The sequence below is a fragment of the Anabrus simplex genome, chromosome 1 (assembly GCF_040414725.1).
Source record: "Anabrus simplex isolate iqAnaSimp1 chromosome 1, ASM4041472v1, whole genome shotgun sequence".
Lineage (NCBI taxonomy): Eukaryota > Metazoa > Arthropoda > Insecta > Orthoptera > Tettigoniidae > Anabrus > Anabrus simplex.
Genome location: NC_090265.1, coordinates 1,084,947,794 through 1,084,973,232, shown reverse-complemented (window position 1 = coordinate 1,084,973,232; position 25,439 = coordinate 1,084,947,794).

The window sequence follows — 25,439 nt, the reverse complement described above, 5'->3', positions numbered from 1 at the left end:
TACTCGGAAGAAATTGCCAGAAATTCCTGTAGCAAATATCAAAATTAGAGGAGTCATTCCCGACAAAACTGCCATTTGTAAAACGCAGACATTTTTGGATTTGCAGATAGGAGACATGACATTTTCGCATCCTTTTGTCATAATTTCAAAGCTGCACTATAATGTTATTCTTGGAGCAGACTTCATTTGTGAAAGTAATGCCGTCATCGATTTAGGAAGGAGAGAGGTGAAATTTAGGAAGGATGACGGGCCGGAATTAATAGCTCTAAACGAAGAATCATTGGGTCAGACTGGGAGAAGAATGTGTGAGGAAGAAGTCCATTTCACTACCGTTTCTAAGGAGACAGAAGAGGAGATAGAACAGGGAACAGAAGAGGTCAACCAGGAAGAGTGGGATGTCCTCGAGACTGAATTGGGAAAGGCTGTAGAAGATTTAATAAATCAGGAAGTATCAGAATGCCCAGGGACGGCGGAAGAGAAGATGAAGTTGAGGGAACTACTTCTCAAATATCAGGATGTATTCGATTCAAAGCCAGGATGCATTCCAAATTTCAAATATGTGTTGGCTGTAAACAGTTGGGATCCGTTCAAACGTAGGCCGTATCCCATTCCGGAGAAACATCGCCAGGAGGCTGGAAAAATTATTAAAGAGATGGAAGAAAGTGGGTTGATTTCCAAGGCGAATACACCATTCGTTAATTCCTTAGTTACCGTTCAGAAGCCCGACGGGTCCCTGAGGGTATGCTTGGATGCAAGGGTCGTAAATGACAGACTAATCCCTGAAAATGATAGAGCTCCTCCCATCAAAGAAGTTATTAGGAGGTTTAGGGGCAAGCGCCGCTTCACTAATATTGATCTGACCTCGTCGTATCATCATATAATGCTCGATGAGAAGTCAAGATTGTTTACTGGATTCCTGTATGACCAGCACACGTATGTTTTTAACCGTCTCGCGTTTGGAATAAAAAACGCCGGTGCAGCTCTCATACGCGCCCTAGATCGCAACCTCACCGAACAGGTTAAGGCCATAACTACGCGCTATGTCGATGACATATTGCTTTCGTCGAAGGATTTCGAGGAAAATCTTCATCATCTCGAGTTGCTACTCGAAAATCTCAGGGTGGCTGGTTTTAAGATCAACTTGAAAAAATCAAATTTCGGACAGGAGGAAGTTCTCTTCTTAGGACACATCATTGATGGTGAAGGAGTACGCCCTAACCCCGTGAAATTGCAGGCAATCGACAACTTTCCAAGGCCTATCAAGGTAAAGAACGTCCGACAGTTCTTGGGTATGAGTCAATTTTTCAGTGATCACTGTCCAAATTATACGGAGGTTGTGGCTCCATTGCAAGATTTGCTAGTAAAGAACAATCGATGGAAATGGTCTAGGGAACATGAGATTTCTTTTCGGGATACTAAGGAGATGTTAGCTAGAAGTGTGAAGCTAGGGTACCCGAATTTCGATAAGGCCTTTATCTTGCAAACTGATGCTTCCACCGTAGGGATTGGTGCAGTTTTATACCAAGAGGAAGGAGAAGAACCCAAGAAGAAGAACTACTTGGCATTCTTTAGCCGTAAACTTAGGAAACACGAGCTAAAATACAGTGTCACTGAATTAGAAATGCTTGCAATTGTTCAATCACTACAGCACTGGAGAAAGATGATTTTTGGATTCCCTATAACCATTAGGACGGATCACAAGGCCTTGACCTTTGTGATGAAGACGGTAGTTGCTAGCGAGAGAGTAGCTAGGTGGGCACTGTTTATCCAGCAGTTTGATCTGACCATCGAGCACTGTTCAGGAATGTCAAATGTCCTGGCGGATGCCCTAAGTCGAAACCCAAACGATAACGAACATGAGGTGAACTTCGTGGAGTTAACTGACGAAGATAGAACCTTTCTAAATGAGCTGACACGATTACCAGAATGTCAACGACAGGACCAGTTCTGTGGCAGGTTAATTTCGTTGTTGAAGGGAGAACTTCCACATGACGACCCAGGACGTGGAGAAGTTGAGAAGCTAGCTGAGAGCTATTTGTTTGTCGACAACACCTTGTTGAAATTCATAGACAAGGATCACACTAAATCTCGAATTGTGGTACCACCACCACTTAGGAAGGGTCTTATATGGCATGCCCATAGGATAACCGGTCATGGTGGGATTGACAAGGTCACCGCCACCCTTCAGGAAACGTTCACCTGGGTTCATCTACGAGAAGACGTGAGAAGCCTTGTAATTACATGTGACACATGCCAGAGAGTTAAGGCGAACCCGTACCTCATTCGACAGGCACCGATACCTCTCTTACCAGCTAAACCTCGTGAATTGTTCGCGATGGATATTTACGGAGTCCTTCCCAAGTCACGTAGAGGGAATAGATACGTCTTGGTAACCGTGGACGTATTCTCTAAGTTCACATCGTTATGTCCATTACAGAAAGCAAACACTAAATTGGTATTAAGAGCTATAAATAGGACCATAATTCCAGCTATGGGGAAGCCCATGTTTTTATTAACGGACCACGGCACACAATTTACCTCAGCTCAATTTAAACAGGAGTTGCAAAGGCTTGAAATTCGACATATTCTTAGTTCAGTTCGCCATCCTGAGGGAAACCCGTCAGAGCGAATTATGCAGGTCATCGCGAAGTTCTTTCGGATCTTCTGTGCTCAAGAGCATTGGAGATGGATGGATGTGTTACCTATCATAGAAGATTGCGTGAACAACACAATCCACGAATCTATAGGATGCGTCCCAAATGTGGTTCATTCCGATATTTATCCTTTGAGACCATGGCACGCAGTGGTGAAGTGTCCGAGCGACCCACGGCCGACTCAAGCGATGCGCATTGAAGAGACAGCTAGGCATCTTCGTCAGCAAGCTGACCGACGTTTGAGACGCGTCAAAAATAAAAGATTTCATCGGCCCTTGAAAGAAGGCGAATATGTGCTTGTTCGTAAACCCGCTCTTTCAAAACCTGAGGACAAGTATTACGCGAAGTTTGCACCGTTGTATATGGGTCCATTTAAAGTCATCCAGAGTTTCCGAAATAATTCCTATAAAATCCAGTCGTTAGATGGACGCTCTGAGGCTATTTTCAATGCAGCCAACTTGAAGGTTTATCGCAAACCTGAAGATATGGCGGATCAGGAAGTTAACCTCATTGAATCAGTGGTGGATCAAGATGTGGAACCGCTCGAAGAAAAGCAGGATGACCCACTGAAACGATGTAGGGAATGCAGGCAAGTCCCAGACTCTGTGATATTGAGAGTATTTGAGGAGTATTGGAATCTTACAGAGAAAATCTCGATAGAACAGGGAGAATTTGAGGAAGGTTCTGAGGAAGAAGACTTTGACAGCGAGGAAGACTTTGACGGCGAGGAAGGGATAAATAGCTCAGTCGAAAATTCAGTGGAGAACTACCAGGAAGCTGGAGGCATCAACTAATATCCGTACACCAGAAGATGACCAACTGAAGAAGAGAGAGGAAAGGAATTTACATTCAAAGGTCATGTTTCATCAGACGTCAAAATTAGAAATTTCGCCATCTGGAGTATTTAAAGGAAATTCCTTGTCACTGCGCGAAAGGAATTCGTGTCTTGGGGGAAATATGAACCCATGACCTTTGTGCCCTAAGAACATTATGCATTATATAACAATTAAACTAAAAGTGGGATTCTTGATAGCATGGATTTGACACGTGACGAGGGGGTGATTACCTTCGGTCCCACGCTCTGGGGTACGTGACGTCAACCACACGTGTCGACGGCGGAAGAATCTCAATTCATTTTTATGAACTATTTCAAAGCGCGTGTACACGGCGTGACCACGCCAAGTCAAAAAAATATAGTGCCTATCAAAGGAGGTCAATCATCTCACAAATCGAACCCGTAAAATTTTTAAATGTCCATGAACACTACCATCAGAAATGTAGCAAGCATGTAGTCACTTTCAAAACTCTTGAAATTACAGTTTAGGTAAGTCAGAAAATTTAGAGAAATTTTCTTGGCGGCAAAGGGAGAGATCCGAAGAGAGGGGGTAACGGCTATAAATATGAAGGGGCGCCATGACGAAGCTTCCTTCTCCGGCATTTGTGATACAAAGCGGACGAAATTGTTGAGTTGCTCCGCGAAATCAAATCAACGAAAGTAGACTGAGTTCGACTGCAGATTTTAGCCAGTGTGGCTAAGTCTTGACTCCATGGGGAGATAGTTTTCTTGAGAGAAATAAGTGTATCAGATAGGACGGTCAAAGTACTGAAATATTCTAATGTGATTGAGTAATTCGTGTGCGGGAATAATTGCAATCCATCGTGTGCGCTCAGCAAACAAGTGAAGGGTATTTTCTTTTTTTTTAATGCTTTATTCCAGGAAACCTGAAGAAACACAATGATATGTACAGCCATGAATGTAAAAATGGCTAAATAAAATGCCAGGGTCGCAGGTGAGCCCTATGACGAACAATGGTGTGACTACATAAGGTAATGTGACTTTCCATCTTACTACCTCTTATATCTCATCTCGTGATTTCTAAAAGTGTATTTGCATGGGGATACGACGCAGTGGTCGCCCTACTAAGTTTTGTAAATGTGAGAGTACGACTAAAAGAGTCATTTGTTTTATTTTCCACTTGGATAAATTTTTGAAGTCTTGCGAGGGCCGTATAATGTTGTAAAAAGTTATTGAATAGGATTCCGAAGTGATATCACGTCCAATGTAGATCGTCATCCGTGTGAGTGTACTGCCTGTATTTTGTGATGTCGAAGTAAGATGTTCATTCGATGTAAAATTCTTCTGTCTGCAATTTGACGTTAATAATAATAATCCATGGTTACTCATTTTCAATCGAGAGGAAGCGCGCTGTCGGGTGAGAACCTAGGGGATGAATTTGGTCATGGAGAGAAACGTTTTTCTATGCCCATTTTAAACTGTGTCTGACTGACAATAAAAAGATCTAGTAGAATGTTTCAGTCATTTCTCGTAAAAATCAAGTTATTAAATACGATATCATTTATGCGAAGTTATTCATGATTAATGCATTGTGCGATATTAGACGTCGGTATTTCTAGTGAGGATTTTATTCCAGTTCTTTGTCGATGATAATTGTGGAGCTGGGAAACAGAGGTTGGTTTTGTGAATCAGGTTGGACCTGTCATTGAAGCCGGGACACTGAAGCCCGAGGAGTGTTTTATATGAGTTGAGATGAGATGTGCGAATCAGGTTAGAGTCCTGTCATTGAAGCCGGGATATGATAACCCGAGGAATATTTTATGATGTTGAGAATGGAAAGAAATTCATAGAAATCCATAGCGGTATAATTGGCGACGCGTATAATTAGTGTGGGCATCTGGAAGCATATCTGTGCATTTTGTTGGTTAGAATATCGTATTTGTTTAATCATGTCGGCAGAGTTTAAAGGGAGCATTTTGAGAAGTCAGTCAGGTAGAACGAACCGGGTGGTTTATGTAACTGCCAAGCGAGCATGGGGTGAGAGACCTAAGCGGACAGCGGGGATAATAACGGGAATAGGAGTGGAGTCGAGATTGTACTGTATTCTCGGCCAGGAAAACGTTAAAATGCTGGATTTAGTTGAAAATTCATAGCCGGTAATGATCTAAGTATTGTGAAATACTGTAATTGGGGACGTAATGAACATTGGAAACCATGAACTTTGAGTATAAGGAACAGAGTAACCCAATTTCAAGGTTGTCCAAAATATAGAGCGATGGTCGTGATGATCGATTTGTCTGCGAGGGGTGTGCAAAATTCATAATGGTAATGACGAGATATGACATCGTAATTATATGGCGAGTTGTTTGGTTTGTACGTGGATTATTAGGATATCCAAGTGTTAATAACGGTTAGGATTAGATTAGATTTTTAAAGTGTGATATCACGATATGAGATATATAGCTGGACATGAATGATGAAACAAATTCTTTTCCAGCCAGATAAACATCGCAATATTGAATTCACATCACAGCTGCGTAGAAATTTGTGAGGAAACCAGAGTCCGCGGAGATAAAATTTGTTGTTTGTTAATATTTCGTTAAATCATTTAAATTTATTAAATTATTGAATTCAGTGAAACCGCATTTTGAAATAACTTTAATCAAGCGAATAACTTGGAGATGCATTCTGGAAATTTTAATTTGTTGTCTGGGGAATATTAAAAAAATAAAGTAAAGATAAAAGGGACATATCCGAAGGAAATGGATTTTATGCCACAAAGTTTGTGAGCATTGTTGTTGTTGTAATTATTGAACTTTGATTGATTGAGCAGTGAATGTGCTGGGGATAGTAAAGTGGAAACTTTGGTCATCAACCGATGTAACTTAATTGTGTTTAGCCTTCAGCCTAGAAACTTGGATGGTCAGGGGGTCATCAACCTCAGTGACTTAGATTAGGGCCATATGCCATTGTAGCATCATTTCCTTGCGGTCATCATCCACAATGACTTTAAAGTAACTTAAAAGATTAGAGGTCGGTCCATGACATAGACGCAGGTCACATCGATTCAATTAAGGGTCCATGCCGTAGAACCACTGTGTGGCACACACCGATTGGACGGCCTTAATTATACTCAGAGTCCAGAGTTCGTGTTACGAGGGCTGGACCATAACGAATCACTATGATGGTACATGTGATCTCACATGGAAGCCGAATTTAAGGATTTCCAGACTTTCCTTTCTTAAATGATTAATAATTGAGACAATGGTTTCTAGTAAGAATGCCCATCAGGCAATTACGTTAAAGTCTCACACCAGTGTTCTGACATTTATGTAAAAATGATTGTGGTGTCCAGTGGACACAATTGACTATGACATCGTTGACATAGTAAATTACTTCATTTCCCTGAATAAATAGGAATCTTATAAATAGACCTTTCATTCCAGTAGATAGATTAGAATTAATGAACCCTACCTTTACCTCAGCAAGTGACGAAGAACCCGAAACGACCCAAGAGACAGATCTCATGAGTTTTGCTGATAGGTAAGGAAGGTAGGTATCCCTCAATATGGACCTAAAGGGTTCAGTATGAGTGAATATTTCTACGAGATGTCAGATCATCGAGTTTTTATTTGAAATTAAGAATGCAATGAAATATGTGTAGTGATGGGAGAGTCATAATAGCAAGTTCTTTGATACATAGGCCTCATGACTCCCTGTTCGCCTTTCCTTTTATACATCATATTGCCTTCTTTTGCTACTTAAACACATCATGTGCGTCTGTCGAATTTCCACATAATATAGTACCGTATGACAAATGTGAATGGAAGAAAGCATAGTATGCGCACAATATCTAATTACTATTAACTGACTCTTTCAGCCTTCGAAGTAGAAATATCCCTCTAGACAGTCTTTTACGTAACTTTTGTGAGTATACCAGGTTAACTTAGAATCCAAATGTATTCCCAATAACTTCACAGAACTATGTTCATTATCATTTAAACTTCATTTAATTAAGTGAAAGGAAATAACTTCTGTCTTGTTACTATTCAACCAATTGGATGATTTCTGTAGCATCTCTAACCTTTTATTTTCCACATTTGTTAACTCCTTACCACTTGTTATGACAGCGATATCATCTGCATACAGTGCTTGACTTGCAGGGTAAATTACTTACATTATCATTTGTATAAGTCCGCCTCTGTGGTGTAGTGGTTAGCGTGATTAGCTGCCACCCCCGGAGGCCCGGGTTCGATTCCCGGCTCTGCCACGAAATTTGAAAAGTGGTACGAGGGCTGGAACGGGGTCCACTCAGCCTCGGGAGGTCAACTGAGTAGAGGTGGGTTCGATTCCCACCTCAGCCATCCTGGAAGTGGTTTTCCGTGGTTTCCCACTTCTCCTCCAGGCGAATGCCGGGATGGTACCTAACTTAAGGCCACGGCCGCTTCCTTCCCTCTTCCTTGCCTATCCCTTCCAATCTTCCCATCCCTCCACAAGGCCCCTGTTCAGCATAGCAGGTGAGGCCGCCTGGGCGAGGTACTGGTCATACTCCCCAGTTGTATCCCCCGACCAAGAGTCTGAAGCTCCAGGACACTGCCCTTGAGGCGGTAGAGGTGGGATCCCTCGCTAAGTCCGAGGGAAAAACCGAACCTGGAGGGTAAACAGATGATGATGATGATGATCATTTGTATACACAACGAAGAGAAAATGCCCTATGACTGAACCCTGAACTACGCCTGTTTCTACTTTGATTGCTATAGATTTTTGGTTTTTAACTTGTACGATTTCATCGATTTACACGTGAGCAGAGAAAAAGGAACACAACGAAAATTGTTCTGGTAGACTGCATAGCTATATATAGCTGGGAAGCGTGGAGAGTTTTAAGAAAGTTACTGGATAGGAAGTGCATTCTCAGGTACGTCTTATTAGAAGTAGGTCATCGATATTCACTCAACGTATCAACGTTTGCATTTATATTCTACGTCAGCAACCACCTTAGTTAAATTGTAAATGTGATCTTCTCTGTACGTATTAATTACACACAAATATGTTACGCATAAAATAGAAATACATGTTGTTAAAGTTATAAAATCAGTTTTATTGTCATCATCATCATCATCATCTGTTTACCCTCCAGGTTCGGTTTTTCCCTCGGACTTAGCGAGGGATCCCACCTCTACCGCCTCAAGGGCAGTGTCCTGGAGCTTCAGACTCTTGGTCGGGGGATACAACTGGGGAGTATGACCAGTACCTCGCCCAGGCGGCCTCACCTGCTATACTGAACAGGGGCCTTGTGGAGGGATGGGAAGATTGGAAGGGATAGGCAAGGAAGAGGGAAGGAAGCGGCCGTGGCCTTAAGTTAGGTACCATCCCGGCATTCGCCTGGAGGAGAAGTGGGAAACCACGGAAAACCACTTCCAGGATGGCTGAGGTGGGAATCGAACCCACCTCTACTCAGTTGACCTCCCGAGGCTGAGTGGACCCCGTTCCAGCCCTCGTACCACTTTTCAAATTTCGTGGCAGAGCCGGGAATTGAACCCGGGCCTCCGGGGGTGGCAGCTAATCACGCTAACCACTACACCACAGAGGCGGACAGTTTTATTGTCACAGTGTAAAATATGTACAAATAACATTAGATTTATTGAGAATATTACATTTTATTTAAGTCTTCTGAGATCTGGATGACATATAGTTTAGTACAGCAGTAGATTGGGCTACTTTTTTAATAGCAACAGATTTCGTTCAAACACAAATTGAGAGGAAAGCACTCACAAAACCTTTTGAGTGCTGTGTGACAGAGAGCAGCACCCCGCTCCTCCAGAAGCGTGGCGACTAACCTGTGTAATATGTCGCCTCCGCCTGCCCGTATATCATTATACGAAGAAACTTAAGGACAATAATGAGGTTCTGAGGGTGGGAGGGGGATATTGGGTTGATTTTGAATTAAATGTATTATGATGATGATGATGTTTTTTTTTTTGTTTTTTTTTTTAACGAGGGAGTGTGGAAAATCTTTCATGAGACACTTGTGAAGGGTCCGCACTCCACAAGCGTGTGGGATTCTTACCCACTAAAAACCACACACCCTTTCCCACGTTGTGCACCTCCGCCCCGGAATCCGCTCTCGCATTACTTCAGGGCGGTATCGTGCTTTTGCCCATTGGATATTGTTGGATGCGTTTGTGAACGGTTGGCTGTTGAGAGAGCTCTTGCATTATTGTAGTAAAAAAGTAGTAAAAACCTATTGAAATTATTTAAATTTTTTGTGTGTGCATTCCATTTAGTGCTATTTGTATATTGGTGTTTAGTGCTTGTTGGTAGAAATTGGGAGTAGTGTTATTTATTTGAATTTTATAACAAGTAATTCATTCGGTGTTCAGTAGATTACGTTTTCTAGGTTAAGTAGACTAGCTAGGTGTACTTTGTTTCGAATTTAGGCTTAGGAATTACTTTAGGTGTTAATATTAACTTTTAAAACAATATTTTTAAATATCTGAAGGTTCGTTGGTATTATACTTACAAAGGCAGATTATCATAAGTAGTTGTAACCCATTGTAGTTTCCGCCGCTACTTTTTCGATATTTCGTACAGATATCCCTTCAAACTATCACGAAGGTAATAATTTATTACATTAAATAACACGATAAGCCTGTAAACATCGATTTAAAGAGAAGTTAAAGAGAATTCACGGTAATTTCACTGGATAATAACGGTACTTAACAGTTTCGTGGATTGTTGACGATTGTTGCTACAAGCACATGATAGTAGTGTAAATAAATACAAAGTCAGCTGATTCATTATTCCGATAATTTGTAGTCTTAGTTCCCTGCATACTTTGTACTTTCCACCTTCGTTTATTCATCGAGTAAAATAATATATCCCAATAATATTGCACTTCAAGCTCCCGGCGTGGTTTTGACAGAAATTATAGTAGGCAACCTCTTATTCTCAGCATTTAAGGACACTTTTATTCTCCGCCCCGCGTACTAGGGAAAATAATACTAATCCACCAGCGGTAAAAGTTCATATAACCACACTTCAGCTGAAAATTGTAGTGTAGATACACTGTAGTATAGATACAGTAGCCTGCATTTAGATAGTGCCGTATCTTGCCTGCTATATTCGTGTGTTATCTTTCGTGTGTATCTTTTAGGGCGTAGTACTAATATAATTTGTCTAAGCATTTAGCTTTGTTGGTAATCTTTGAGTACAGTAGTTCTTGCAAATTTCAATTCTGTTTGTGCTTAGTAGTGACATACGGTACCGGTATCGTAAGTAGGATACGTCTGAAAGTAGTTTAAAAATTACTGTAGTGTACTGTACAGTAGTATACGTGTAATTTAGAATTTAGTGTGCTTATTTTATTATTGTAAAATATTTGTGTAGTACTGGTGTAGTAGAGGTATCCGTAGAAACTCTTACTAAAATTCTGTTGTTGTATTTAGGATAGGCTTAATTGCAGTTTGGAATTGTGTAGTTCTTGTGTATTACTTTCGATATTCAGTAATGAACATCAGTTTTTATCCTGTTAGGGGTTGTAGGATAAAAAAATAGAGTACGACTAAGTAGTATTGTAGTGTAGTCGTATATTAATTACCGTATTGTTGTGTGATCTTTGAGTACTATCCCAGACGATATCCCTCCGTTCTTTTATTTTTTGCAAATAAGTTATTTTATTTTTATTTTCATTTTTTTTCCGTAAGAATGGCTGAGGAGCGCGAGTGTACGAACTTTGGGTGTGGCGAGGCATTGAGGGGTATGAGGGAGGAGTTGGAGAGTTTGAGGAAGATAATTAGGATTCTCACAGAAGACAGGAAGGAAGATAGGACTCCCTCAAACAATGTACAAGTTATAGTAGGTGTACAAGAGGGAGGGGAAGGAAAGGGAGGAGTTGTAGAAGACAGGTGGTCTAATGTTCTAAGGGGAAGGATATTGCAGGCTAAGGGCTCTATTCAGGATCAGAATTCAGAACAGGTGTCTGTGTGAAATCGGTACGAGTCACTCCGGGTAGAACAACAGAGGGAAGATGAGGGACAGGGACCTGTTGCTGAGATGTGTGGAAGTAGGAGGTAGGAAAAGGTAGGAAAGGGAAATGAAGAGTAGATGATAGGAAAAAACAGGTGGAATAGGGTTATGGGAAGGAGAAAAGGGAGGAGGAAGTAGCTTTTGCAGCTATCAGGAAAGATAGGGCTGACCAGGAGGGGAGGGGAACAAAGGAGTTGGATAGGGTTGAGGCTCTGGTCATGGGAGATTCCATGGTTAGACACGTGGGGAAAGTGTGTGGAGGAAAGGGAACCAGGGTAGAATGTTAACCAGGAATTAGGTTGAGGCAGATGTTGAGGAAAGTAGAAGAGAGTGAGGAGGGGAAGGAGAAGGTGGTAGTGTTTCACGTTGATACCAACAACATAAGGCAAGATGATATAAGGACCAACATAGTTGGAGATGTGTGGGATCTGCAGCACGGGTGAAGTTTAAGAAAGCGGAGATTGTTATTAGTGGAACACTGTCTTGGAGGGATACTGACTGGAGTGTGATTGGGGATTTAAATGAGACTATGGAGTGGGTATGTGGGAAACTGGGAGTGAAATATCTAGATCCTAATGGGTGGGTAGGAGATAAGGATCTGCGCTCAGATGGCCTTCACTTAAACCGCAGTGGTACGTATAAGTTAGGAAATTTGTTTGGAAGGGTAATAGGGAGGTACATTCAGGGAAACAGGGTGGCCTAGGGAGCGGTGAACAGGGAACAGGGAACTGAAAATCAAGTAGGGATGACATAAAATTGTTAGTGTTGAACTGTAAAAGTATTGTAAAGAAAGGAATAGAATTAAGTAATTTAATAGATATATATTTACCAGATATTGTAATAGGAGTTGAATCATGACTGAGAAATGATATAATGGATGCAGAAATTTTCTCACGGCACTGGAGTGTGTATCGTAGATATAGGATAGGAATGGTGGGAGGGGGAGTATTCATTTTGGTGAAAGAAGAATTTGTAAGCTACGAAAAAGTTAAAGATGAGACACATGAAATTCTAGGTGTAAGGCTCATTTCTAAAGATAATAGGCAACTTGATATATTTGGAGTGTACAGACCGGGAAAGGGTAGCACTGACGCGGATTCGGAATTATTTGATAGGATAGTCCGCTATGTGGGAAACGACATGGAAACAAATGTGATTGTAGCGGGAGATCTGAATTTGCCAGATGTCAATTGGGAAGAAAATGCGAACGACAGGAGGCATGAACAACAAATGGCAAATAAGTTAATATGGGAAGGACAGCTGATTCAGAAAGTGATGGAACCAACCAGAGGGAAAAATATCCTGGATGTGGTGCTGATAAAACCAGATGAGCTCTATAGGGAAACTGAAGTAATAGATGGTATTAGTGATCATGAAGCTGTTTTAGTTGCAGTCAAAAATAAATGTGATAGAAAGGAAGGTCTTAAAAGTAGGACTGTTAGGCAGTACCATATGGCTGATAAAGCAGGCATGAGTCAGTTTCTAAAAAGTAACTATGATCGGTGGAAAACGGTAAATGAAAATGTAAACAGACTCTGGGATGGGTTTAAAGAAATTGTTGAGGAATGCAAAAACAGGTTTGTACCTTTAAGGGAGGTAAGGAATGGTAAAGACCCACCTTATTATAATAGAGAAATAAAGAGACTAAGAAGGAGGTGCAGACTGGAAAGAAATAGAGTTAGAAATGGCTGTGGAAGTAAGGAGAAATTGAACGAACTTACTAGAAAATCGAATCTAGCAAAGAAGGCAGCTAAGGATAACATGATGGCAAGCATAATTGGCAGCCATACAAATTTTAGTGAAAAATGGAAGGGTATGTATAGGTATTTTAAGGCAGAAACGGGTTCCAAGAAGGACATTCCAGGAATAATTAATGAACAAGGAGAGTGTGTATGTGAGGATCTTCAAAAGGCAGAAGTATTCAGTCAGCAGTATGTAAAGATTGTTGGTTACAAGGAAAATGTCGAGATAGAGGAGGAGACTAAGGCCAATGAAGTATTAAAATTTACATATGATAACAATGACATTTACAATAAAATACAAAAGTTGCAAACTAGAAAAGCGGCTGGAATTGATCAGATTTCTGGGGGTATACTAAAAACAATAGGTTGGGATATAGTACCATATCTGAGGCACTTATTTCATTATTGTTTGGTCGGAGGAGCTATACCAGATGAATGGAGAGTTGCTATTGTAGCCCCTGTGTATAAAGGAAAGGGTGATAGACATAAAGCTGAAAATTACAGGCCAGTAAGTTTGACATGCGTTGCATGTAAGCTTTGGGAAGGCATTCTTTCTGATTATATTAGACATGTTTGAGAAATTAATAACTGGTCCGATAGAAGGCAATTCGGTTTTAGGAAAGGTTATTCCACTGAAGCTCAACTTGTAGGATTCCAGAAAGATATAGCAGATATCTTGGATTCTGGAGGTCAAATGGACTGTATCGCGATTGACCTGTCTAAAGCATTTGATAGGGTGGATCATGGGAGAGTACTGGCAAAAATGAGTGCAATTGGACTAGACAAAAGAGTGACTGAATGGGTTGCTATATTTCTAGAAAATAGATCTCAGAGAATTAGAGTAGGTGAAGCTTTATCTGATCCTGTAATAATTAAGAGGGGAATTCCTCAAGGCAGTATTATCGGACCTTTATGCTTTCTTATATATATAAATGATATGAGTAAAGGAGTGGAATCGGAGGTAAGGCTTTTTGCGGATGATGTTATTCTGTATAGAATAATAAATAATTTATACAAGATTCTGAGCAACTGCAACGTGACCTCGATAATGTTGTGAGATGGACAGCAGGCAATGGTATGTTTATAAACGGGGTTAAAAGTCAGGTTGTGAGTTTCACAAATAGAAAAAGTCCTCTCAGTTTTAATTACTGCGTTGATGGGGTGAAAGTTCCTGTTGGGGATCGTTGTAAGTATCTAGGTGTTAATATAAGGAAAGACCTTCATTGGGGTAATCACATAAATGGGATTGTAAATAAAGGGTACAGGTCTCTGCATATGGTTATGAGGGTGTTTAGGGGTTGTAGTAAAGATGTAAAGGAGTGGGCATATAAGTCTCTGGTAAGACCCCAACTAGAGTATGGTTCCAGTGTATGGGACCCTCACCAGGATTACCTGATTCAAGAATTGGAAAAAATCCAAAGAAAAGCAGCTCGATTTGTTTTGGGCGATTTCCGACAAAAGAGTAGCGTTACAAAAATGTTGCCAAGTTTGGGTTGGGAAGAATTGAGAGAAAGAAGAAGAGTTGCTCGACTAAGTGGGATGTTCCGAGCTGTCAGCGGAGAGATGGCGTGGAATGACATTAGTAGACGAATAAGTTTGAGTGGCGTTTTTAAAAGTAGGAAAGATCACAATATGAAGATAAAGTTGGAATTCAAGAGGACAAACTGGGGCAAATATTCATTTATAGGAAGGGGAGTTAGGGATTGGAATAACTTACCAAGGGAGACGTTCAATAAATTTCCAATTTCTTTGAAATCATTTAGGAAAAGGCTAGGAAAACAACAGATTTGGAATCTGCCACCTGGGCGACTGCCCTAAATGCAGATCAGTATTGATTGATTGATTGATTGATTGATTGATTGATTAAGGCTTCTTCTTTCTTCGTTTCTTCTTTACTGACGTCCATGAACATCCAAATCACTCTCTTTCTTTCGTAGGATACTTTCTGCTTACGCAGCTATCTGATCTCAATATTCCTGGTTCCGTAACATCACTAGGACAATAGATTCTGATGTCAGTTCTCCTTGCTCAACTTCTAAACATCTTCTTCGTGTAGATAAATGCTCACGTACAAAAGGAAAAGATGTGAAGTACATCGTCAGCGTCATTACAATAAACACACAACGGACTGCTCGCTTGCCTGTTCTATGCAGAAATTTTCTAAAGTATCCGTGGCTTGTCAAGAGCTGCGACTTCTCCGTGAGCTCGTGCTACCCAGTTCACTAAACGTGCTATCAGCCGCTTAATCCATTCTCCTCGTGGATCGTCTGGCACCTTTGATGCCATCGTTCCATTCGTTTGCCATAAACCATCTTCTGTAATTCTTAAAGCTGATCTCCGCTGTACTGCAGCTATCTTTCGTCGGTATTTTTCATGATGATGATGATGATGATAATAGGGGCCTAACATCTAGGTCATCAGCCCCAAATAGATAGACCCTTCTACATTGCCCGCCCTTGGAGCTCTGTACCGATTGTATAAGTAGTACCTCAATTTTTTCATTCTGGGCTGTGTGAGTCCTGGCACAGCAGGTACCACCTTAGGCGAGAAGAACCCTGTAAAGGGCTCGTAATTGAACTCAGTACCACCCATACAACAGCCAGACACTCTAACCGATTAATAAATTCTCCCTTACCCAATAATATTCTAATGTATGAAATTTGTTACATAATGACGTTCGTACATTACTTCCGGTAAAACCCAGCACCCACGCACCCACCCACAAACACACACATAAACCCACCCACACGCACACAAACCCACCTACCCACACAAACCCACCTATCCACACTAACTCACCCACACACCCACACACCCACGCCCACACACATACAAACACACATCTTAGGCTAATTCACATCTTCTGATGATCATCTGGTGATTCCAAAATCTTCTGATCATCTGGTGACTCCAAACTCTTCTGATGGTCACCTGGCTACTCCAACATCTTCTGATGGTCAGCTGGCGACTCTAAAATCTTCTGAAGGCCGGCTGGCGACTCCAAAATCTTCTGATGATCGGCTTTTGACTGTAATACCTTATGATGATAAGCTGGCAACTATAAAATCTTCTGATGGTCGGCTAGCGACTCCAAAATCTTATTGATAAGCTGGCGACTGAAAAATCTTCTGATGGCCAGGTGGAGACTTCAGAATCATCTGATGACGTCCATCGACACTCAACTTTGCGTCCATCTTGGTAACAACTTGGGAGGATGTTGGTTGCATACGGCAGTTCTGCTATCGAAGGAGTTCGGTTACAGAAATAAAACTACCTCGCTGACCTGGTTCTTCTTGTAACAGCAGTGTAACTTCCGACATGTAGAAGGACCCTAAGCCCTCACAGCAGGTATAATACTTCGTATAACATTATTGACATGCGTTGTTGAAGATCGTACTCCTTATGTAATCAAGGTGCGGGCCGTACTGTGAACAGCGCCGCACGGCAATCATAAGTTTATTATTTACTTCGGGCGTTAAATGTTCCCAGAGAAAAAGTCTTTTAGGGGTTCCTTCATTTCGTGTGTCAGATATTTCTTTGATATTTAAACAAATATATGCCAGTATGCAGTAAATACTATAATTAAATACAGAACATGGCGGATTTTCATTGAAACTGAATGTAAATCTATTCGGCATTTATTTGCATTTTACTGGTATCACTTTTGGTATGTTACTATTTCTAATAGTATATTTGTCATATAATCATACATTATTAAGTCCCACGAAGGGCTAAGCAAATTTAATTAGTTCAGAATCTTCAAAGTCTAAAATAAACAAGTTATCAATAACAATATTATTCAAAGAATCAGAACTGTTTCCGTGGAAACTAAAACTATTTCCTCCCCAGTGCATAAACATTTGTAATTAAGCTACCCTGTATTTGTATGATTTTGTTGATACGGTGTTTGTACTTTCAAGTAATGAGCAGGGGTGTGACGGTTCGGTTCACGAAAATTCCATATATGTTGCTTACATTGACTGCTGGTTGCCTGCTGAGATGCCAAAGTTGTTGTTACCCAGTTATACGCCCCTTAAACTTACTACTTACTTACGTAAAACCGTAGTCGGTTTTTGGCCTCGCAAATTAGCCTCCTCCACCTTTTTCTATCCGTGTATTCTTCTTCGTTTAGTCCCATTCTACTCATATTCTCTCTGACCCCATCTATCCATCTGAGTGGTGGTCTTAACTTTGGTCTTTTGCCTCTGATGTTTTCTTCCACCACCTGCCTGGTTACCTGACCTTCTCGACGCATTACGTGTCCATACCACTTCATCCTCCTCTAATCACTGCCACAATGTCTAGCAATTTGCACAATTCCTGTTCTAAGTTTTTCCTTTTCCTCCATTCTCCTCTATCCTTCACTGGTCCAAAAATCTGTCTCAGCACAGCATTCTCAAATGTCATGAGTTTTCTTTCTGTCTTTTGGGCCAGAGTCCAGGTCTCTGCTCCGTATGGGACCACGGGTTGTATTACAGTCCGTAGATCCTTATCTTCGTGTGTCTCGATAGAAGCCGGGACTTGAGCAGCTTTTCGACTGAAAACTTTGACCTGTTTCCTGCTTGAATTCTAGCCATTATTTCTTGGTCTGTTTCATTTCTCTCACTGAGTACTGCCTCAAGATGTTTAAATGCTTTTAATCTCTCAAAGACTTCTCCATCCACATCTGTGGATTTGTTATTGTTTCTTCTGCTCACTACAAGGTATTTGGTCTTTTCAGTATTCATCTTTAAGCCCACACTAATTGCTTCTTCCTTTAAAACTTTTGTGATCAAGATCTTGCTCATTCTACATCATCCGCGTATGCCAGGGTGTTGATTCTCCTACCCAGTTGAATTCCTGTCTCTAGGTTTGTTACTTTCCTCAGTGCTCTTTCTAGTACCAAATTAAACAGAAGGGGGGTGAAACAGTCTCCCTGTCGCACTCCAGTCTTCACTTCGAACTTCTCCGACCTCTTTCCATTCATTTGCACTGAGCATGTTGCTTCTTGTATACATCCTCGTGTTAGTTTTTTTAGTTTCCTGGGAACGTGTGCCCTTTTCGGTTCCTGCCATATTGCGTGCCTGTTCACACTATCATATGTTTTTTGGAAATCCACAAATAGACAGTGTGCTTCTCTGCGAAATTTGTAATTAATGGAAACCTATTGCCTGTACCTTTTTTAAATTTGACCTGATGCTTGGTTCTTACACCGTACTGGACAAATAATAACCTATAAGGGGCGATCAAAATGTTCCCGTTCGACGGCCGTACAGTCCTGAGTCTGAATGCCAATCATGAAAAATCGCGTGAGCATGTAGGCACTCATCCCACCGACACACCAGGTTGAAGATCCCCTGATGGTAAAACACCGTGCCTACAGGACTACAGGGCGGGTGCTCGAGTGTCTCCCACTTGAGTTGGCGTAATGGATGAGGCTGGCCTCCCAGATCGCCCGGCGTCTTGTGTCGAAACGCGACCTACACGGAACTTGGTGCACCATTCCAAAACGGTGGTTTTCGACAGACATGCTGCCCCATACACAGTCTTCGTTCTCCAATGGATGTCCACCGGTGTTTATCCTTTGTCAGCCAAGAACAGATTAACAGCACGTTGGTTTTGTTTGGACGCATTTGGTGATAACGTCGCCAAATTTAAGTGGCCGCATTTAACGCATTCACCTCGGCACGACACGACTGCCACATGAATCCCCTTGCCTACATGTCCGTGCTTGTATACCCGCATCGGAGTCGCGCTACGTTGCATGTCCGCTGTAGCAACGCCCTCATACGGAAACTTTTTGATCACGCCCTATATATTGGATTCATTTTAATTTTTATTCTTATGCTGGTTTTTAAAACATAAATTCACTTCGTTTTATTTTTTTACCATTACGTGGTGATTATAGGGGCCGAAGACTTAAATGCTAGGCCCCTTTAAGCAATAATAATCATAATAATAATACTAATAATCTTTATCTTTCATCTCACCTCATCCCGCATCCGTAGCAGGAAACAGAACGAAGGGGTAGAGCTGCATTCCCCCCCCCCCCCACATACGGCTGGCGTCAGAAAGGACATCCAGCCGCAAAACTGGGCCAAATCCTCATGGGCGATCCCACCAAGGAGTGAGAAAAGTGGTAGAAGAAGAATAGGGGCTGTCAGGACTAGATTTTCAGTAGATTCTATAAGTCTAAAAATATTTTGAGATGAATAGAGAGTAATAATACAACTTGAATCTATTACACATAACCTTACAGAGCTGTCTCCTTATAAATTAGATTACTTCCAAAAATACACACAAACCGCATCCTATAGAAAGGAAATATGCTTACTCTAGTCTTGTTCTACCGGGCGAGTTGGCCGTGCGCTTGGGGACTCGCAGCTGTGATCTTGCATCCGGGAGATACTGGGCTCCAGTCCCACTGTCGGCGGCCCTGAGGATGGTTTTCCGCGGTTTCCCATTTTCACACCAGGCCGTAATTAAGGCCAAGGTCGCTTCCTTCCTACTCCTAGGCCTTTCCTTTACCATCATCACCATAAGACATATCTGTGTCGGTGCGACGTAAAACAAATTGTAATATATATCTTGTTCTACTGCCAACGGCCGTAGCCGTGTTGAAACACGGATCCCGTGAGATCTCCGAAGTTAAGCAACATTGGGCGTGATCAAGATTTGGATGGGTTGCCACGCGCTGTTGGTGGGGGGTAAGGGAATGGAGGAGCGGAAAGGAACTGGCCACCCTACCGCACGTAAACTCCGGCTCAGGCACACCTCTGCGGAGGTTCGAACCTGCTTCGGGCAGAATACACCTAACCTTACCTTGTTCTACTGTGCTTACGCTTGCCTGGGACAACGCCTTCCTTCCCCTTAACCTCCACGGATGACCAGTAGCTGAAGAGGGGAACCTAAGAGTACTTCCGCGAAACAAGACTCCATCTGGACATACGGACAGCCACTATGAATCTGATGACACGTCCTCCTCCTTATCATATCGGATTGCCGACAACCACGCACGCGTACCCCTGTTCGAAAAACCTGGAGCTTGGTGTGTCCCTTATCGAACAGAGAGTAACTTAATAATAATTGAAGACGCTCGGGGAGTAAAAAGTGATAGCCCTCATATTTTTGGTTTTTCAATTCTTTATTTAAACAGTTATATCCAACATGAAGCTCCTTTTTTGTTCTTCCTTATCTAGGGTGGTAAACAAAGCACTTCAACCAGAACTTCAGGAACAGGTGTTTTCTTGCATTGTCAGTTCACTACGTTTATCACTATTGCATGTAAACAATTACAACCCTCAAATTGATAGGCATATTCAGTGTTTAATATACTCTAAATACTGGTTCTGTATGCAATTTTCTCAGGATGTTATATAAAGAAGGGTTGCAAATGCCATTGTATTGAGTAAGATGTTTCAAAGATTCAACATTTTAGCAGTAAATATTTTGTGAACATTCGTTCCTTTATATATCAGGATTTACAAACTGCGGGTTGTCATTATTAACCCCCGAAGTCTTCAATTATGTTTTAAAGAAATACAGAAGATATAATGTCAGAGTACCGATAGGATAGTCACATTTTCATTAGCTGGAATACGAACCCCGGTCGCCTCAATGACAAGTCAGTGACTATGCACTCTGTTATACGCCCATGGACACACACTTAAGTCGTATACTGAATGAACCCAGAAACATTTCCCCCCTCAGAAGTGGAAGTAGCATTTCTAGATGTATTTATTTAATTAATTAATTTATTTATTTATTTATTTATTTATTTATTTATTTATTTATTTATTTATTTATTTGCGAGTGTGAAACGATAAGCATGATATTTAGGTACGGAGAGACCGGGCGAGTTGGCCGTGCGCGTAGAGGCGCGCTGCTGTGAGCTTACATTTGGGAGATCGTGGGTTCGAGTCCCACTGTCGGCAGCCCTGAAGATGGTTTTCCGTGGTTTCCCATTTTCACACCAGGCAAATGCTGGGGCTGTACCTTAATTAAGGCCACGGCCGCTTCCTTCCAACTCCTAGGCCTTTCCTATCCCATCGTCGCCATAAGACCTATCTGTGTCGGTGCGACGTAAAGCAAAATAGCAAAAAAAGTAGGTACGGAGAGAAGATGAAAAACCCAATAACACCAAGGGGCCTGCTCAAGGCTTAACGTCTCCATCCGACAGACGAATAACCATCAAAAGCGTCATATTCATAGGAGGGGGAAAGGAGAAATGAGTGATGTTTGAGGAAAAATCATTGTGTACTCACTGTAGATCAGAGGTGCGCTTCGGCCCGCGGGTGAGCACACACCATGAAAGTGGGCGGGCGAGCGGTCAGTGTGTGCGCTTCAGCGACAGCAACGTCGTGGTTACGTCACAGGCCGTGAAGGTCAATGATCGCACTATTAACTTCTTTTAATTTCTAGTGGACAGAAATCCAGATCACTTTCAAACTTACGTTGAAAGAAATTAGCTGCTCCTGGTCTGTTTACGTATACTGAACGGATACAACAAAGACCTTACGCGCACCACAAAATATTCTGGTAGCCTACGCAATGATTTACGATGTTCACTATTATATTTTAACAGGTGTATACTTTACAAACATTCCTAACATAAGCAGTAAAACGGATAAACTGTGGGTGTTGTTGATGGAGTTTAAATGCCCTGATAAATTCATCAACAATTCAGTCATGTATACCGGGAATAACATGACTTAAATGATATATTAGAACACATAAGTACTGTATATCTACTTGCTGTCCGACTCATGGGCTGAATGGTCAGCGTTGAGGCTTTCGGTTCAGAGGGTCCCAGGTTCAATCCTCGGCCGGATTGGGATTTTAATCTCCTTTGATTAATTTTTCTGGCCCGGGGACTGGGTGTTTGTGTTTGCCCCGAAACTTTTCTCCTCATATTCAGACAACACACTACACTAGCAAACGCCACAAGAACACGCAATCGTGATTACATCCTCCATATAGGAAATAGGAAATCAAGCAAGAGATCAAAGGATGTGAACTGGACCGGGTCCTAGGTTCGTAGTCTGTGCAAACTGAGATCATGATCGAGAAATCAGTTTCTTGTTAAAATAATTTAATTACTTAAGCCAAATGCGGGTACAATTCGGGTCAATGAGCAGCGCTCCGGCTCAAGAGTATGCGCTCTCACCTCCATCCATTCATTCTTCGTCCTCACGTTTTGAATTATGGTCAGTGGAAGATTTTGGACTTTTAATTTGTCATTTCATTTCGTATCATTTCTCACCATTAGGGGCCGATGACCTAGATGTTAGGCCCATTTAAACCACAAGCATCATCATCATCATAATCATCATCATCATCACCTTCTTACACCTCCCCGATCCACTAAATCCCCGGGACAATTATTATTATTATTATTATTATTATTATTATTATTATTATTATTTTATTTTTAATTTCACTTAGTCTTGCGTGTCTCAGGGATCCCAAGAGCAATGCTGGCGCAGTCTTTGGCACCTGGAGGTCCCCCCAAGCCAGTAACATCAAGGGTGAGAGACCAGGCTAGATGACAGTCCGCACGCCAATAAGGGTCTCTTACCAGGGTAACGGTAAAGTCCTTAACGGCAACTTTGGCGGGGAAGGAGACCTTTCTAGCAGTATAGCTGGCGGATGAGGCAACCCTCTCTCTTGAGCTTAAATGAAGAGGGAAATCACCGCCGCGTGATGAAGAGGGATCTTTAAAGGCTATGCCAGGCTCCTCACTTTCATCTATCCTATCCGACCTCGCTTGGTCAACTCTTGTTCTTTTCCGACCCCGACGCTATTAGGTTTGCGAGGGCTAGGGAGTCTTTCATTTTCACGACCTTCGTGGCCCTTGTCTTTCTTTAACCGATATCTTCATTTTTCGAAGTGTCGGATCCCTTCCAATTTCCCTCCGATTAGTGTTATATAGAGGATGGTTGCCTAGTTGTACTTCCTCTTAAAACAATAATCACCACCACCATCTTTAAAGGCTAATGGAGATATTCCCAACAGAAAACAGCACGCTTGGAGGTTTCACGTGGCAGTCCTACCTCCAAGCTCGGGTTGGGTGGTGTGGGCTGTTAACTCGTACAACTTAAAGAAAACTATTAAAACAACATCGACAAAGATGATCCGGGTGATTTCTAAAATGACGACTTTTCGCTTGAAATTGTTAATGACAACTGGAATAAGACCTGGAATGAAGTAAACAGGTTATTGTCATTTATCCATCCATCCGTCCGAAGACAAACTCAGCGCGCAGTACTTCTATCACCCGGTCTGTTGGGGGTTTGAAGTCCTTCGTGTATCACAGCCCATCACGCACATCATAACCGTTTACACAATATTAACGTGTTTAGTGGAAGCTTGTCAAATCCTGTCAAACCTCTCCCGCACATCGCGCCTCCTCCTCTTCCACTCGGGCCTGGTCGTCCACGAGCTGCTGGTGTTCACAGATGGTCTGCAAGAGGTGCCCAACTACTTCGTTATCTACAGCCGACTCCCAGTCTACAGGATTCACAGGTGCGGTAGCGATAATGGACTGTACGCTCCGCTGCACTGACGCATCTGTTTTCTTGCGTTGCCGGCATTCTCCGAGATAGCACTTATAATACTCACGCATTCGCAAGCTGTAGGCCTACTAACTTTACTGCGTTGCGATAACCTCGATTTCAGCACAAAATGGTGGACGCCACCACCACTCGCCATGACATTACCAATATTGAAACTTAAAATAATATTTTCATCCTTCACCTTTTTAAACGTGCTATTTCAAAGTTATGAAGCCGAACCTATTATACATTCCCGTGTAACGCTCTTAATTATACGCGAGGCATGGTACACGAACGCACGTCAAAAACCATACCGGTATATATTAGCTAGATTCGATAGCCTACAGACAAGTAATTGAATGATTGACTCTGTCAAGAAACTGTGCTGTCGGGTATGTTGCCGTAGGTGTGCGGCTAAATTAGCGATTCGTTCCATCACAGACACATTCTTCGATCACCTTCGACTGATTCACGATAACTGACAAATGCGACTTGCTGAAGGAGGACACACGCGATTCTTTTTTTTTTCTTTTCAGTTTCACAACTAATGGCCACATTTGACATTTCTATAAAGTTTGTGTCCCATAAAGGAGGTCGGTGACGGATAGCAAATGCCCGATACATTCCTAAAATGTCGATTAACATTCATCACGAATGTTCGCCGCTGGATCTATTCCAGGAGCCACACGCAGGGGAAGACTCTAAATACCATGCTCGACGTTTTCGTATCCCGCCACGTGAAGGTATTTCAGAAGACGATGAGAAACTTTACCTACACCTGAAAACAAATTCCAGTAATTTATAATAGAAAAGTTAAAACATAAAGCCAAAAGGGCATAATTAGATACAGGATTACGAGTTCCATTCAATCAAATGAACATCTTAAGATTCCTCATATCGCATAAAATAGAATTGAAATCACCTTAGAAATGCATACAAGGAATACGTGCGGATGGATATAAAAATTATTTACAACTTACTTTTCGTCGCACCGACACAGATAGATCTTATGGCGACAATGGATAGGAAAGGCCTGGTGTGAAAATGGGAAACCACGGGAAACCATCTTCAGGGCTGCCGACAGTGGGGTTCGAACCCACTATCTCCCGGATGCAAGCTCACAGCTGCGCGCCCCTAACAGCAGGGCCAACTCGCCCGGTTTTGAAAATTATAAACATGCTGATGTACTGGGGGTGGGGGGTGAGGAATGGGTGTTAAATAAACATCGTTCCCAGGCTTATAAATAAAACTTATGTTATACCAGAAGTTGATGGGTTAGTTTTCGATTTACAGTAGTAATGCCATTTAACGGAAATGAGTGGCAGCAGAAGAAACAAAGCATACCTCAACTATTAAAATAATACTTCCTTTATACAAAACATGTTTTAAAAACAAGGAAAAGAAGCGCTGTATATGTATCATATATGACAGACATGCTTTACGAATATCCTCAAATGAATACAATACTTTGCTTACGGAATTGACAAAGTTTGTCCGACTCTTCCTAATTACCCACGGGTCAATTCCAACAGCATTCGTATGCGAATGAGAGAAGGCACAGAAACTAGCCCACTGCTGTGGTCCAGAAGTTAGCATTTAGCTGACCGTCTGGTTAGACTGGGTTCAGACACCGACTCAACAATTAATTTAAGATTGGTTTGAGGAGGTAAAATGAGGTGCATTCGGTGTC